This window comes from Micropterus salmoides, unplaced genomic scaffold, assembly GCF_014851395.1.
Source record: "Micropterus salmoides isolate LMB-PRFRI ecotype aquatic unplaced genomic scaffold, ASM1485139v1 Ms_hic_scaffold_21, whole genome shotgun sequence".
NCBI classification, from domain to species: Eukaryota; Metazoa; Chordata; class Actinopteri; order Centrarchiformes; family Centrarchidae; genus Micropterus; species Micropterus salmoides.
In genome coordinates this window covers 19,174,500-19,189,422 of record NW_024041262.1, presented here as the reverse complement: position 1 = coordinate 19,189,422, position 14,923 = coordinate 19,174,500, and the positions used below count along the sequence as shown (strand labels likewise).

At 37.2% G+C, this 14,923-nt stretch overlaps 10 non-coding genes across 10 annotated transcripts; all 10 read left to right on the top strand.

The window, feature by feature from the left end:
• Window positions 1-341: 341 nt before the first annotated feature.
• On the top strand, window positions 342-457 carry LOC119916652. The gene has a single exon (XR_005447141.1). It is a non-coding gene; the product is annotated as a U5 spliceosomal RNA (small nuclear RNA).
• Window positions 458-1,895: 1,438 nt separating this feature from the next.
• On the top strand, window positions 1,896-2,010 carry LOC119916642. Its single transcript, XR_005447132.1, has one exon. It is a non-coding gene; the product is annotated as a U5 spliceosomal RNA (small nuclear RNA).
• Window positions 2,011-2,964: 954 nt separating this feature from the next.
• On the top strand, window positions 2,965-3,079 carry LOC119916646. The gene has a single exon (XR_005447135.1). It is a non-coding gene; the product is annotated as a U5 spliceosomal RNA (small nuclear RNA).
• Window positions 3,080-3,567: 488 nt separating this feature from the next.
• On the top strand, window positions 3,568-3,683 carry LOC119916640. Its single transcript, XR_005447130.1, has one exon. It is a non-coding gene; the product is annotated as a U5 spliceosomal RNA (small nuclear RNA).
• Window positions 3,684-3,783: 100 nt separating this feature from the next.
• LOC119916645 lies at window positions 3,784-3,898 on the top strand. Its single transcript, XR_005447134.1, has one exon. It is a non-coding gene; the product is annotated as a U5 spliceosomal RNA (small nuclear RNA).
• A 488-nt stretch (window positions 3,899-4,386) lies between these two features.
• LOC119916638 lies at window positions 4,387-4,502 on the top strand. Its single transcript, XR_005447128.1, has one exon. It is a non-coding gene; the product is annotated as a U5 spliceosomal RNA (small nuclear RNA).
• A 107-nt stretch (window positions 4,503-4,609) lies between these two features.
• Window positions 4,610-4,724, top strand: LOC119916647. Its single transcript, XR_005447136.1, has one exon. It is a non-coding gene; the product is annotated as a U5 spliceosomal RNA (small nuclear RNA).
• Window positions 4,725-5,212: 488 nt separating this feature from the next.
• Window positions 5,213-5,328, top strand: LOC119916651. The gene has a single exon (XR_005447140.1). It is a non-coding gene; the product is annotated as a U5 spliceosomal RNA (small nuclear RNA).
• Window positions 5,329-6,785: 1,457 nt separating this feature from the next.
• On the top strand, window positions 6,786-6,899 carry LOC119916648. The gene has a single exon (XR_005447137.1). It is a non-coding gene; the product is annotated as a U5 spliceosomal RNA (small nuclear RNA).
• Window positions 6,900-7,559: 660 nt separating this feature from the next.
• On the top strand, window positions 7,560-7,673 carry LOC119916636. Its single transcript, XR_005447126.1, has one exon. It is a non-coding gene; the product is annotated as a U5 spliceosomal RNA (small nuclear RNA).
• The last annotated feature ends 7,250 nt before the right edge of the window (window positions 7,674-14,923 follow it).

The window sequence follows — 14,923 nt, the reverse complement described above, 5'->3', positions numbered from 1 at the left end:
GAAGGACACAGTCAGATGATTTAATGCATTACTTTGAATGCTGTATCTTTCTGCATGCTCAGCCTCTCAACATTTACCACTCAGTATTATTTTGTCTGGTTCTTCTTCGCAACACACAAATAAATAGCTACACATGTCACTTAACCCCAACTTGAAAAAGGTTTATCTGATTGTCTGTACTTTACAGTCAGTAGCCTGTTGTCCCCCCCTGTCCTTCAACAATAGATACCGGAGTTGTGGGTGTGTGTTGTTTGTTTTGGTTTGGGGCATCTGCATTACACCAGTGGAAAGGGAAGGGGCCCCGCTGAAGTGCTCGTCCTCTCGCACTTTCTGAAAATAGATCACTCTGATTTCTCTTCAGATCGTATAAATCTTTCGCCTTTTACTAAAGATTTCCGTGGAGAGGATCAATAAGAGTATTACTCAATTTTTTGATGCCCTGTTTCATTGCGGGGCTTCTTTATATGTCAAAGGAAAACTGATTACTAGCCTTAAATATAGAGCAGTATGGTGACTCCAGCTTTCACTCATCACAGCTACTGCTACACTGTGATCTTCAAATAAGTTCTTTTGATTAGGTCTAAAACCAGCTGCTTCTGTGATCTACTTTTAGAAGGACACAGTAAATTATTGTATGCTTTATCTTAAATCATGTATTTTTCTGCATGCTCAGCCTCTCAACATTTACCACTCAGTATTATTTCTATATTTCAAACAGTCCTATATGCAACACAAAATTAAATGGGCTCTAGGCTATATGTCAGTTAAACAAGGTTCACTGATTGTCGGTCCTTTACAGTGAGTAGCTCGTTGATGCCCTGATCTTCGACAATAGAGAGCAAGTCCCTCCCCTTCTGGTGGAACACCATGGTTATTTCAGAAAATGTGTACTGTAGGCTACACCTTTTTTTGGATCCCGTTTGAATAGTTCTCTGAAATACACACATGAGGTTTGTCAATTTTAAATATAATTTTGCAAGTGAAGAAAGTCGCAGGTTATCATAAAACACTGTAACTGGGCTGACTCCATACTGACAATGTTTGTTTTCTTTAGTAACTCCAACATTACACCAGTGGAAGGCTACATGTCACCGCTGAAGTGATTGTCCTCTCATTTTAAGTAAACGTAGAGACGGAAGTTCTGTCTTTACAACAGAGCTACTGGCAATTCTTGAAAGGTGGTAAAGCAAAAGCCCGTCTTGATATCATAAGTGAAATTCTAGCTGTATTATTTAGAATTACAAAGATTGGTAGCAGTATTATGTTCTGCTGCGTCCCTGGGCATGCTGGACTTGAAGGAAGTGAAGTAGCAGACTGTCTAGCAAAATCAAGCTTAAAGAAGTTAGAGACAGATATAAATATATCATTGGGAAGAGTGGAGAAGAAAAATGGCAAAAATTGTGGGAATTTGAGACGGGGAAGGGGAAACATTATTACTCTTTGCGATCTCAGTTTAAAAAAGTCAGGCACTGTTATGGATCCGGAAGAGATTCTGTTAAAATCTGTAGTTTAAGACTCGGCATTGTGGGTTGAATCAGTCCTTATATGTTATTGGAAATCATCCTACTGGGCTTTGTGAGTGTGGGAACTCTGAAACAGTGGAACATGTTTTGCTGAAGTGTAACAAATATAATATAGAAAAGAGCCTTTTATTCAAGAGATTATCAGATTTGGGAGTTCTGTCATTCTCAGTCAAATCTATATTGGGTCAAAATGAGAACCACCACTTTTGATTGTCAAAGTAGTATTACAGTTCTTGCACGATACGGGTCTATATATAAAAATTTGGAAGCAATAACGTTTTCATTATAGCGACGTCCTGAGGAGGGCAGTAATAAGCCTAGAAGCGTCTAAACTGCCGTAAATTTATATGAAGAAGAAGAAATAAACTCAGCTCACTCTGGTTTCTCTTCAGAACGTATAATTCTTTGCCTTTTACTAAATGTTTCCGTGGAGGGGATCAATAAGAGTATTACTCAATTTTGTGATGCCCTGCTTCAGTGCGGGGCTTCCTTATATGTGAAACAATATAGAATTGTTATTTATTTCCTGATGATACATCTCAGTGTATAATCTCATCTTGTTCTACACATAGCTTAAGTCCACATGATTTGAAATGTATGAATTGCTGATGTGATCGTCTGTCCATTTATTGTTGGAAGGACACAGTCAGATGATTTAATGCATTACTTTGAATGCTGTATCTTTCTGCATGCTCAGCCTCTCAACATTTACCACTCAGTATTATTTTGTCTGGTTCTTCTTCGCAACACACAAATAAATAGCTACACATGTCACTTAACCCCAACTTGAAAAAGGTTTGTCTGATTGTACTTTAAGGTGCGTTCCAGTTGACATGGGAAGTTGGAATTTCCGAGTTCAAAGGTCAAAATTTCAAAGGGAACGCCCCCTTAAGTCGAAATAACCGCACTACCCTGACTTTGTGATCCAAGATGGCTGTCGCGGTATCAACAGTTAGTGAAATATGTAGTTTTATTAGCACTTCTGTGTACTTGTGACTCAGAAATGTTCGTACACAAAGTGCCGTCCAACAGCTGACTGTTGACGTGTTGCTTCAGTGTTTAGTGTGAGTAAATACCGCACAATGCGTTTTTTAAATCAACCGGCGTATCAATAGCTAACCTGGCTAGTTGTAAACAAACAGCTGGCCGAGCGAGGTTTTCCGACTTGTTAACTGGAACGCCGTCAACTCGGGTGTGACGTTATTCCCAACTCCGACCTCCGATTTCCGAGTTAAATGGAACGCAGCATTACAGTCAGAAGCCCGTTGTCCCCCCTGTCCTTCAACAATATTATTCAACAGTATTACTCAATTTTTTGATGCCCTGCCTCAGTGTGGGGCTTCCTTCTATGTTGAAAGAAAACCAGCCTTCAAAGTAGGGCGATATGGTTACTCCACTTGCAGGTTGCGTGTCACCGCTGAATCCTTTCATTTTAAATAGATGACTCTGGTTTCTCTTCAGAACGTATAATTCTTTGCCTTTTACTAAATGTTTCCGTGGAGGGGATCAATAAGAGTATTACATAACTTTGTGATGCCCTGCTTCAGTGCGGGGCTTCCTTATATGTGAAACAATATAGAATTGTTATTTATTTCCTGATGATACATCTCAGTGTATAATCTCATCTTGTTCTACATATAGCTTAAGTCCACATGATTTGAAATGTATGAATTGCTGATGTGATCGTCTGTCCATTTATTGTTGGAAGGACGCAGTCAGATGATTTAATGCATTACTTTGAATGCTGTATCTTTCTGCATGCTCAGCCTCTCAACATTTACCACTCAGTATTATTTTGTCTGGTTCTTCTTCGCAACACACAAATAAATAGCTACACATGTCACTTAACCCCAACTTGAAAAAGGTTTATCTGATTGTCTGTACTTTACAGTCAGTAGCCCGTTGTCCCCCCTGTCCTTCAACAATAGATACCGGAGTTGTAGGTGTGTGTTGTTTGTTTTGGTTTGGGGCATCTGCATTACACCAGTGGAAAGGGAAGGGGCCCCGCTGAAGTGCTCGTCCTCTCGCATTTTCTGAAAATAGATCACTCTGATTTCTCTTCAGATCGTAAAAATCTTTCGCCTTTTACTAAAGATTTCCGTGGAGAGGATCAATAAGAGTATTACTCAATTTTTTGATGCTCTGCCTCAGTGTGGGGCTTCCTTCTATGTTGAAAGAAAACCAGCCTTCAAAGTAGGGCAATATGGTTACTCCACTTGCAGGTTGCGTGTCACTGCTGAATCCTTTCATTTTAAATAGATGACTCTGGTTTCTCTTCAGAACGTATAATTCTTTGCCTTTTACTAAATGTTTCCGTGGAGGGGATCAATAAGAGTATTACATAACTTTGTGATGCCCTGCTTCAGTGCGGGGCTTCCTTATATGTGAAACAATATAGAATTGTTATTTATTTCCTGATGATACATCTCAGTGTATAATCTCATCTTGTTCTACATATAGCTTAAGTCCACATGATTTGAAATGTATGAATTGCTGATGTGATCGTCTGTCCATTTATTGTTGGAAGGACGCAGTCAGATGATTTAATGCATTACTTTGAATGCTGTATCTTTCTGCATGCTCAGCCTCTCAACATTTACCACTCAGTATTATTTTGTCTGGTTCTTCTTCGCAACACACAAATAAATAGCTACACATGTCACTTAACCCCAACTTGAAAAAGGTTTATCTGATTGTCTGTACTTTACAGTCAGTAGCCCGTTGTCCCCCCTGTCCTTCAACAATAGATACCGGAGTTGTGGGTGTGTGTTGTTTGTTTTGGTTTGGGGCATCTGCATTACACCAGTGGAAAGGGAAGGGGCCCCGCTGAAGTGCTCGTCCTCTCGCACTTTCTGAAAATAGATCACTCTGATTTCTCTTCAGATCGTATAAATCTTTCGCCTTTTACTAAAGATTTCCGTGGAGAGGATCAATAAGAGTATTACTCAATTTTTTGATGCCCTGCCTCAGTGTGGGGCTTCCTTCTATGTTGAAAGAAAACCAGCCTTCAAAGTAGGGCGATATGGTTACTCCACTTGCAGGTTGCGTGTCACTGCTGAACTGATCATCCTTTCATTTTAAATAGATGACTGTGGTTTCTCTTCAGAACGTATAATTCTTTGCCTTTTACTAAATGTTTCCGTGGAGGGGATCAATAAGAGTATTACACAACTTTGTGATGCCCTGCTTCAGTGCGGGGCTTCCTTATATGTGAAACAATATAGAATTGTTATTTATTTCCTGATGATACATCTCAGTGTATAATCTCATCTTGTTCTACACATAGCTTAAGTCCACATGATTTGAAATGTATGAATTGCTCATGTGATCGTCTGTCCATTTATTGTTGGAAGGACACAGTCAGATGATTTAATGCATTACTTTGAATGCTGTATCTTTCTGCATGCTCAGCCTCTCAACATTTACCACTCAGTATTATTTTGTCTGGTTCTTCTTCGCAACACACAAATAAATAGCTACACATGTCACTTAACCCCAACTTGAAAAAGGTTTATCTGATTGTCTGTACTTTACAGTCAGTAGCCCGTTGTCCCCCCTGTCCTTCAACAATAGATACCGGAGTTGTGGGTGTGTGTTGTTTGTTTTGGTTTGGGGCATCTGCATTACACCAGTGGAAAGGGAAGGGGCCCCGCTGAAGTGCTCGTCCTCTCGCATTTTCTGAAAATAGATCACTCTGATTTCTCTTCAGATCGTATAAATCTTTCGCCTTTTACTAAAGATTTCCGTGGAGAGGATCAATAAGAGTATTACTCAATTTTTTGATGCCCTGTTTCATTGCGGGGCTTCTTTATATGTCAAAGGAAAACTGATTACTAGCCTTAAATATAGAGCAGTATGGTGACTCCAGCTTTCACTCATCACAGCTACTGCTACACTGTGATCTTCAAATAAGTTCTTTTGATTAGGTCTAAAACCAGCTGCTTCTGTGATCTAATTTTAGAAGGACACAGTAAATTATTGTATGCTTTATCTTAAATCATGTATTTTTCTGCATGCTCAGCCTCTCAACATTTACCACTCAGTATTATTTCTATATTTCAAACAGTCCTATATGCAACACAAAATTAAATGGGCTCTAGGCTATATGTCAGTTAAACAAGGTTCACTGATTGTCGGTCCTTTACAGTGAGTAGCTCGTTGATGCCCTGATCTTCGACAATAGAGAGCAAGTCCCTCCCCTTCTGGTGGAACACCATGGTTATTTCAGAAAATGTGTACTGTAGGCTACACCTTTTTTTGGATCCCGTTTGAATAGTTCTCTGAAATACACACATGAGGTTTGTCAATTTTAAATATAATTTTGCAAGTGAAGAAAGTCGCAGGTTATCATAAAACACTGTAACTGGGCTGACTCCATACTGACAATGTTTGTTTTCTTTAGTAACTCCAACATTACACCAGTGGTAGGCTACATGTCACCGCTGAAGTGATTGTCCTCTCATTTTAAGTAAACGTAGAGACGGAAGTTCTGTCTTTACAACAGAGCTACTGGCAATTCTTGAAAGCTGGTAAAGCAAAAGCCTGTCTTGATATCATAAGTGAAATTCTAGCTGTATTATTTAGAATTACAAAGATTGGTAGCAGTATTATGTTCTGCTGCGTCCCTGGGCATGCTGGACTTGAAGGAAGTGAAGTAGCAGACTGTCCAGCAAAATCAAGCTTAAAGAAGTTAGAGACAGATATAAATATATCATTGGGAAGAGTGGAGAAAAAATAGCAGAGTATTGAAGAAAAATGGCAAAAATTGTGGGAATTTGAGACGGGGAAGGGGAAACATTATTACTCTTTGCAATCTCAGTTTAAAAAAGTCAGGCACTGTTATGGATCCGGAAGAGATTCTGTTCAAATCTGTAGGTTAAGACTCGGCATTGTGGGTTGAATTAGTCCTTATATGTTATTGGAAATCATCCTACTGGGCTTTGTGAGTGTGGGAACTCTGAAACAGTGGAACATGTTTTGCTGAAATGTAACAAATATAATATAGAAAAGAGCCTTTTATTCAAGAGATTATCAGATTTGGGAGTTCTGTCATTCTCAGTCAAATCTATATTGGGTCAAAATGAGAACCACCACTTTTGATTGTCAAAGTAGTATTACAGTTCTTGCACGATACGGGTCTATATATAAAAATTTGGAAGCAATAACGTTTTCATTATAGCGACGTCCTGAGGAGGGCAGTAATAAGCCTAGAAGCGTCTAAACTGCCGTAAATTTATATGAAGAAGAAGAAATAAACTCAGCTCACTCTGGTTTCTCTTCAGAACGTATAATTCTTTGCCTTTTACTAAATGTTTCTGTGGAGGGGATCAATAAGAGTATTACACAATTTTGTGATTCCTTGCGTAGATGCGGGGCTCTTCAGATGTAAACGAGACAAATACTACAGGTTTCGTGAGTAGCGTGAATAAACCTGCACAGCGTAGCCTTATGTCTTCACTTTGTCCTACATCTAATTCCATTTGATCAGAAATGTTTCCACCACTTCTGTGATCTTACGTCGGTAGTTGAATGCGTTACCTTAAATTATGTTTCTTTTCTATATACAGTCTGATTTCTGCACGAAAGCCTCTCTACAGATCATCCAGAGTCGTGTTTGAGAGGGGGCGTGTCTTTCCGAAACCTAATATAATATTTATTTATAAGCGTGAATCCTAACACAGCGGGGAGCGATGCATCTGGCAATAAATTCCTGCTTTTGCTTGTGTTGCTTAAATTCATAAATTATTATTTTAAATCCATTAAAAATTATACAGACACGTTTGTACATTTGAAACGCTAGATAAACCAGAAGCAAAAAAAATCCCATCATGCCTTGCGCCATACCAGAGTGGAAAACTAATGCTAAATCAAAGTATAGTTTTTAAATTAAATCGCCACAGTCATTTATTTCTCCGCGTTTATTCAATCGCGCATTATGTAGCTTTGAGTTTTGTGTAAGTGCATATTACATTGAACCGGTAGTTAAAGTGCTGTTGTCGCCGGTGTGGTCAGTGTCAAGTTTGATGTGACACCAGATCACTCTTGATTCTCTTCAGATCGTATAAATCTTTCGCCTTTTACTAAAGATTTCCGTGGAGAGGATCAATAAGAGTTATACTCAATTTTTTGATGCCCTGCGTTTGTGGGGCTTGTTGCACTTGTGAAAAGCGAAATAAAATCCCAAATGTGCCAGAAAAGCTTGGTACTGTAGCCCAACACTAGAACAACTGAGCCTGCTTAGATGATATGAAAGTTAATACTGAACTAGTTATCAACAAAATTAGGAATTACAATTACTGTGAAAAACAACAGAAGATCGTGCAGAATATCCCCTTATAGAGTATTTTAGTGTAACATTTTATCCACCAGGTGGTTCTGACTTAAGATACACTGAGGAGAGTTTAAGGTGCACAGGAAGTTAAAGAATGTGTAAATAAAGTTCTGAAACTCCACAACAGCTATTGAACACAAAGGTACAAGGCAAGAGTGACCCCCAGTGGTAGACAAAGTACTCAGATATGTATCACACTGTAGAAATACTCTCTTACTAGTAATAGATGTGCATTCTTAACAATTATTTGATAATGATTTTTATTTAATTTGCTTTATTCTGTATACTGCTGGGTAGCTTGTGACCCTCCCACCACACACACACCCTATCAAATGTTATTTTAACCGATAATATTACATCATAATTTATTTGTTGATTATATTTTGTATTAACAATCTAAATCTGCAAAATAACTAGTAATGTGAATGTAGCGGGGTAAAAAGTAAAATATTTGCCCTCTGAATTGTTGTGGATAGAAGTATAAAGTAGCAGAAAATGGAAATATTCAAGTGAAGTGCAAGCACCTCAAAATAGTACTTAATTTACAGTACTTGTAAATAAAGTCAATCTATTTAGTTACTTTTCACTGCTGTTAAACAGCGTACACCGGAATAATATAAGATGATTAAGTTAATGATAACTGAAATATTTATGTAATACAGTATTATGTCTTTTAAACTGTAGAACATTATAACAGCTTCTAAAGTTATTTAGTTGTACTAAATTAGGTATTTTTTGAGGATAATGATCATAAAAGACCAATACAAGATCCAAATAAATAATCATTAAGATGCTTCATTAATGCATCACTTTACAAAAATAAATAATATAATATGTAATATTCTGAAAAGGAACATTCTGTATAATTAGTGCATTTTATTTTGATACTTACAGTAGATTTTGCTGAACAAACCTCTGTACTTTTACTTACTTACCTGTAAATAAGTATTTACTCACAAGTCTTGCTGACTGTCATTGTGCATTCATTGCTTCCAACCTTGTGTTTCTCAGCCACTGCATTTTCAGTACTTGCATTTATTTGCATCTCATCCGTGATGTCTGTGCTAATTGTAACTGTATTTCCATTATCTCTTTCATTTCGAGGACATTACAGTTTATAAATTCAGCGACAGACTTTATTTCTATTCAGCGCGCAGATTTTTTTTTACATTATTGATGTTCCCCCAGTGGTAGAAAATACGTTCAGTCTCTTAGTGAAGTACAATTTTGAGTTGCTTGTGTTTTACTATCTTCATTTTGTGCAGCTTATGCTTCTGCTTCATTACAGAGGGAACTATTCTGAACTTCTCTATATAAAGTAGTTGAAATGAAATCCACCTCAAGATGTGAATATATTAACACGGTACTTACCGTAAAACTTCAATTACAAGCTGTCTATGAAGGTTCTCAGTCATCCAGGTCATAGTTATCCAACGAAGGGCAACTGGACTTGGTTGAAGATACTGGAAGACGTTTCGTCCCTCATCCAAAGGACTTCTTCAGTTCGGATAACATTGTGATCCCATACGTGTCTGGAGTATCAGAGAAACTCAGGAGGATTTTCAACAAACACCACATCCCTGTGTTTTTTAAACCCACGAACACGCTAAGACAGATGCTGGTACACCCCAAAGACCACACACCCAAACACAAGAAAAGCAATCTAGTGTATGCGGTCCAATGCAGTGAGGAATGCATAGAACTGTACATTGGGAAAACTAAACAAGCACTACACAAACGCATGGCTCAACACAGAAGGGCCAACTCTTCAGGTTAAGACTCTCCAGTCTACTTACATCTGAAGGACAGAGGACACTCGTTTGAGGACCACCAGGTGCACATTTTAGACAGAGAAGATGCAGGGTTTGAAAGAGGTGTCAAGGAAGCAATCTACACCCGGGTTGAGAAGCCATCGCTGAACAAAGGAGGGGGTCTACACCACCACTTATCCCCCAATTACAATGCTGTCAATGCTTTCACTTCCTAGGAAACTCAACAAGCATTTCCTCTTGGCCTCAGGTGAAGATACCAACAGTCGTCGTTCAGACTCGGCCACGGGTGGCTCACCATGACGACTGTTTCGTTACCACAGCTAGGAGCACTAACAAACCAGCAGTATCAACGATCCTGGCAACCGACCCCACAGAGTTTCCCTACCGGTCAGTGACAACTGAAGAAGTCTCTTGGATGAGGGACGAAATGTCTTCTAGTATCTTCAACCAAGTCCAGTTGCCCTTGACTTTAACCTTCGTTGGGTTCAATTACAAGCCCTAATTAGACGCTTGTCCCTTTTACTGGCCTGGTGTGGCTACATGTTTTGATAACTAAATGCAGGTCTCATTAAGAAGCCTGGTCTGGTTTTTATAGAAATTCTTTGGATGTATAAAACCGCTTAAAACCCACTGGGTCGCCCGCTTCAGCTAAATTTAAGCTGCTTAGATTGCACATACTAAAATAACTGTTTAAACTTTTGTCATTATGGACACATCGTACACTGGTTAGATTCTCCACAGTTCAGTTCAGTTAATTTTACAGAAACAATTCAGACATACCAGTATAGTAAACAAGTGAGACAAGAAAAGCCTAATTTTTAGTGATGAAGTAAAAAAACATTTGATAGTAGCCTGTTTCCCATCTTTGCTGAGTAAGAGTTTTGTGTGAAAGGTTTCAAAGGGTTGTCTCATATAGGCACCTGCCCCAAATATAGGCAGGGCGAGTTCAGTGATTGAAGCATATAATTAAACGGGCTATTAATTGGAGTTTTACAGTATATATTAATGCATCAGCCCAAATGCAATCCCCAACCCCATTAATTATTTCAAACCAGCCAACAAAAATGTGACATTTTCTGATTTTCATTTAGAGATATTAAGTCAAGAAAAAACTACTAGTGTTCTCTCAGAAACGACCAAGGATCTGTCCTCAGTGGTAGCTATGTACCTGAAAATATTTTACTTCTTACCCGACTACATTTATTAGAAATCTATGATGACTTTGCATTAAGGTTTTACACCCAAAGCATATGAAGAGTGCTGCTTACATGTTAATGCATCGATAATTTAAAAAACAGTATTTTGAAGAAATCTAATGCTGAAATCTGTGGAAATTTATGTTGTGAATGTTTTTATTTATATAAAGGGAAACAAAATTTAGGTGGCAGGTGACAATTTAAAATATAAAAACATAATGAAGTAATCAGTAGCTTGTTTTTTTTAGCTTAAGTTAATTTTTTAGGACAATGCACCACTTGTTTCTTTTACATTTAAATTGCATTGCAGTTATCTTACTGTGCAAATAAACCTTTCTCAAAGCATTTTCATTTGTTAGTCAACATTTCTTGTTCCAAGCTATTTTTCATAACATTTTCAAATACTTTCAAAAAGTGGTGCGGACATGTCCCCAGAGTAAGTTACACCTATGTGCAAAAGTATAATTTTTGAGCTGCTTGTACTTTACTGAAGTATTTCCATTTCAGAGGGAAATATTGTACTTTTAATTTCTCTACTTTAATGTGAAGGCTACAGTTACTTTGCAGATGAAGATTCTGGATATAAAACATGGTCAGTTTACAAAATATGAAGCACCGTTATGATGCTGATTAAACTGCCCAACAGTAAACAGGTGTAAAGTTCATAACTATAGCTCCACCTACAGCTGCAATATTAAAATGCTTCTTAGACATTATAGCATCAGTGATTATAATCAAATAATCAAGACAGTGTGAGAAAGAATATGCTGTGTTGGGCTGCAAAAAATGATTATCCTCACTGTTGATTAATCTGCTAGTTATTTTCTGGATGAATCAATTAATAGTTTAGTCTAAAAATGGCAGAAAACTATTACAAGTGTCTTCAAATAATTATATTCCAAAACACAAGTTCAGGGAACAATTATAAAACAAGGAAAATCAGCAAAGATTTTTGAGGTACTTTTGCTTTTAATGTGACATGATTTAATGATTTTCAAAGCAGAAGCAGATTATTTTTCCATCATTTAACTCATTCTGTATTTTATTCACCTCTAATTCTGCATAATACATACTTTTACAAGCAATATGTGCTGATGAATCTTTTCTAAAGGTAAACATTTCAATAGGACATATCTGTAATGGAGTATTAGTACTTTTACTTAAGGATCTTAATAGTTTCTCCACCACTACGAGTATGAAATGTCATATCAAAAACATGATGTGACCATAAAGTGGACTGCACCTTTAGTCTCTGAGGGAATATTAGTTATATTTTCCTGCAACACACACACACACGCAACACACACACACAGATATGCAGTGTTGTCCCAGAGGAACATCATGAGCGCCCAGGCCATTAACAAATGCAGTAAGCCCTTTAAGTATGATTTCCTGCCCTTCCTCCCCAGTTCCTCCCCCAGCTCCTCCCGGTTAAAACGTGACACACATCAGTTGTGTGACAGGTCACGTGACGGCTGTAGCATTGATCCGGAAGGAGGGAGTGGAGGAGGGAGAGGTGGAAGAGGAGGGAGGCTGATGTTACAGAGAAACTGCGTCAGGTCAGCCACAGAGAGCCTGAATCATACCGGAAGCTCGGTGACTCGGCTTCAAAATAAAGCACAATAATGTAGCTTTCGTGCAGTCATTGTTTTTGCATGTTTTTTTGTTACGCTGGGGTCATAAACCGGTCCCTGTTTTACTCAAAAATAACAGAAGTCAAACTCATGTTGTTTTACTACATTTTCCAAAACCTGTCACCTGCATTTACTAATATTTAAATACTGAATCAAATGACTATGCGATAGCCTATATGAGGTAGCTCGAGACAAATCACAGAGAATTATCACCCACATCTGCAGCTTTATAAAGCTTTTTATCCTCTATTAGCTCCATGTTTTGATTCCATGTCATAATCATGGTTCAGTTACTCCAATCTCATCAGCCTTGTTTTAGCTCTGGTAAACCGACTGTATGCTACATGCTCGGCAACAAACAACAGACAAAGATAGCAACAAGCTGGTACATCAAGTAACTAAAAGAATTGTCAGGTGTTGATCGAGACTAAAACAGAGCAGAAATTAAAGTGATTACTGTACTTGTATGCATCACAAACATAATGATGAACATAAAGGGCTGACAAAAGACTGTGTCTGCTGCGTGTGTGATTAATATGTAACAACCACAGCAACAAATGTAATAATATGTCAGGGATGTGTGTCTGTTATTATATAGGTATAGGGCTTATATATAAAGGCTACACACATATATCCCTTCTGCTCTGGCAAATCAATCATTGCTGGTTGGCATAAAACACATCACTACAGGTTCACAACGCAGGAATGTCACCATGTTGTGTATGTTGCAGTTTACTGCTGTAGGTGTTTAGTTGAGCCCATTTTAACTACTTTATATACTGTTGGGTAGTTTAATCTACATCAATGCATCCTATTCTATAAGATCATCACATGTTTTTAGTGTTTCAGTCCTGTGAGATCCACCATCATGAAAACTGATGATGGTTTGTATCCAGAATCTGCATCTGCCAAGTAAATGTAGCCTTCATGCTAATTTAGTTAAATTAAAAGTACAATATTTCCCTCTGAAATGTAGTGGACTTTAAAGCAGCATGAAATGGAATTATTTCAGTAATCAGCCCAAAAATTGTACTTCATTATTTGAGTAAATGTTGTGAAAAATGTACTAAATGAAGTATTCAGATCCTTTACTTACTGTAAGTAAAAGTACAAATACCACAGAGTGAAAATTCTCCACTACAAGTAAAAGTCCTGCATTAAGAAGTATGTAAGTATTACCAGCAAAACTTAATTAAAGTAATAAAAGTGAAAGTACTAATTGTTCAGTAAAATGGTCCCTGTGTTTTATTATATGTGATTTTACTCGATTATTTTAGTGTGCGGCATTAATGTGTATGTTGAATTTTACTGCTGTAGTTTCTAAAAACTTTACATAATGTTTAATCTACAGCAATGCATCATATGCTGTAAGATCAACAAATGTTTGTGGCATCGCTCTGAAAACCATCTGTCTCTAAAGAGTCAGAAAAACAGATATTTTCAGCATTGTGATGATACATTTTCCAAATTATCCACGGGACGGTTTACAGGGAGAAATTTCTCAACCCATGAAGGAAGTTATTCCTTCAATTTATCAGAAATATTAAAATTCAAATCTCAAAATCAGTACAGTACAATCAGGTACAGTACTTGAGTATCCGAATCAGAATTAGAAATACTTTTAGTTACAGTTTCTCACGTAACAACGCATTTAATAAATAGAAGTGTGTAGAATTATGTACAGTACAGTGCAGTATGTGACAGAACTGTGATAAATAAACTATTATATTGATAACGATGATGATGAGTACTCATAATGTTGAGAGCTGTAGTGGATAAATCCTTAAAAATTGCAGTATTGGGACAGAATATTGCACATTAATCAAATATTACTTGGTTACATTCCACCACTGAAAAAGGTGTATTTAAACAATAAATTTTTTTTACAATATTATTACTCATACATTCATGTAAAAGCAGGATTTTACTGTTGTAGTGTGTTGAGGTTGAACTATTTTGTATCCGACAGCAATGAATGGTTTTTTTTCATTATGGATAAATCTGCTGATAATTTTCTCCACTGATCAATTGTAAAGTTTTTGAAAATAGTGAGAAATGTTATAACAATGGCCCAGAGGACAAGTGACACCTTCACAATGCTTGTTTGTCTTAAAATAACTTTTCAAAAACAAGTTACAAAGTGCTTTAACGAGTGTAAAGACAATAATACCAAAAAAACAATAATACCCCCAAAAAAACAATAATACAAAAACTATACAAGATAAAGAAAATAAAAGACTAAAATACACGTTTAAGATAAATATAAAATTAGTAAAATAGAATAAAACAATAAAACAGTCTGGAGTCGATCAATAGATTTTTGGGTTAAACAGGTGAAAAGGCTGTTGCAATAATACAGGCGTGATGAGATGAAGGCGTGTAAAATGGTCTCGGTGTCCTTAAAAGTTAACATAGATCGAATTTTTGCTATATTTCTAAGTTGATAAAAACATGATTGAACAAGCTT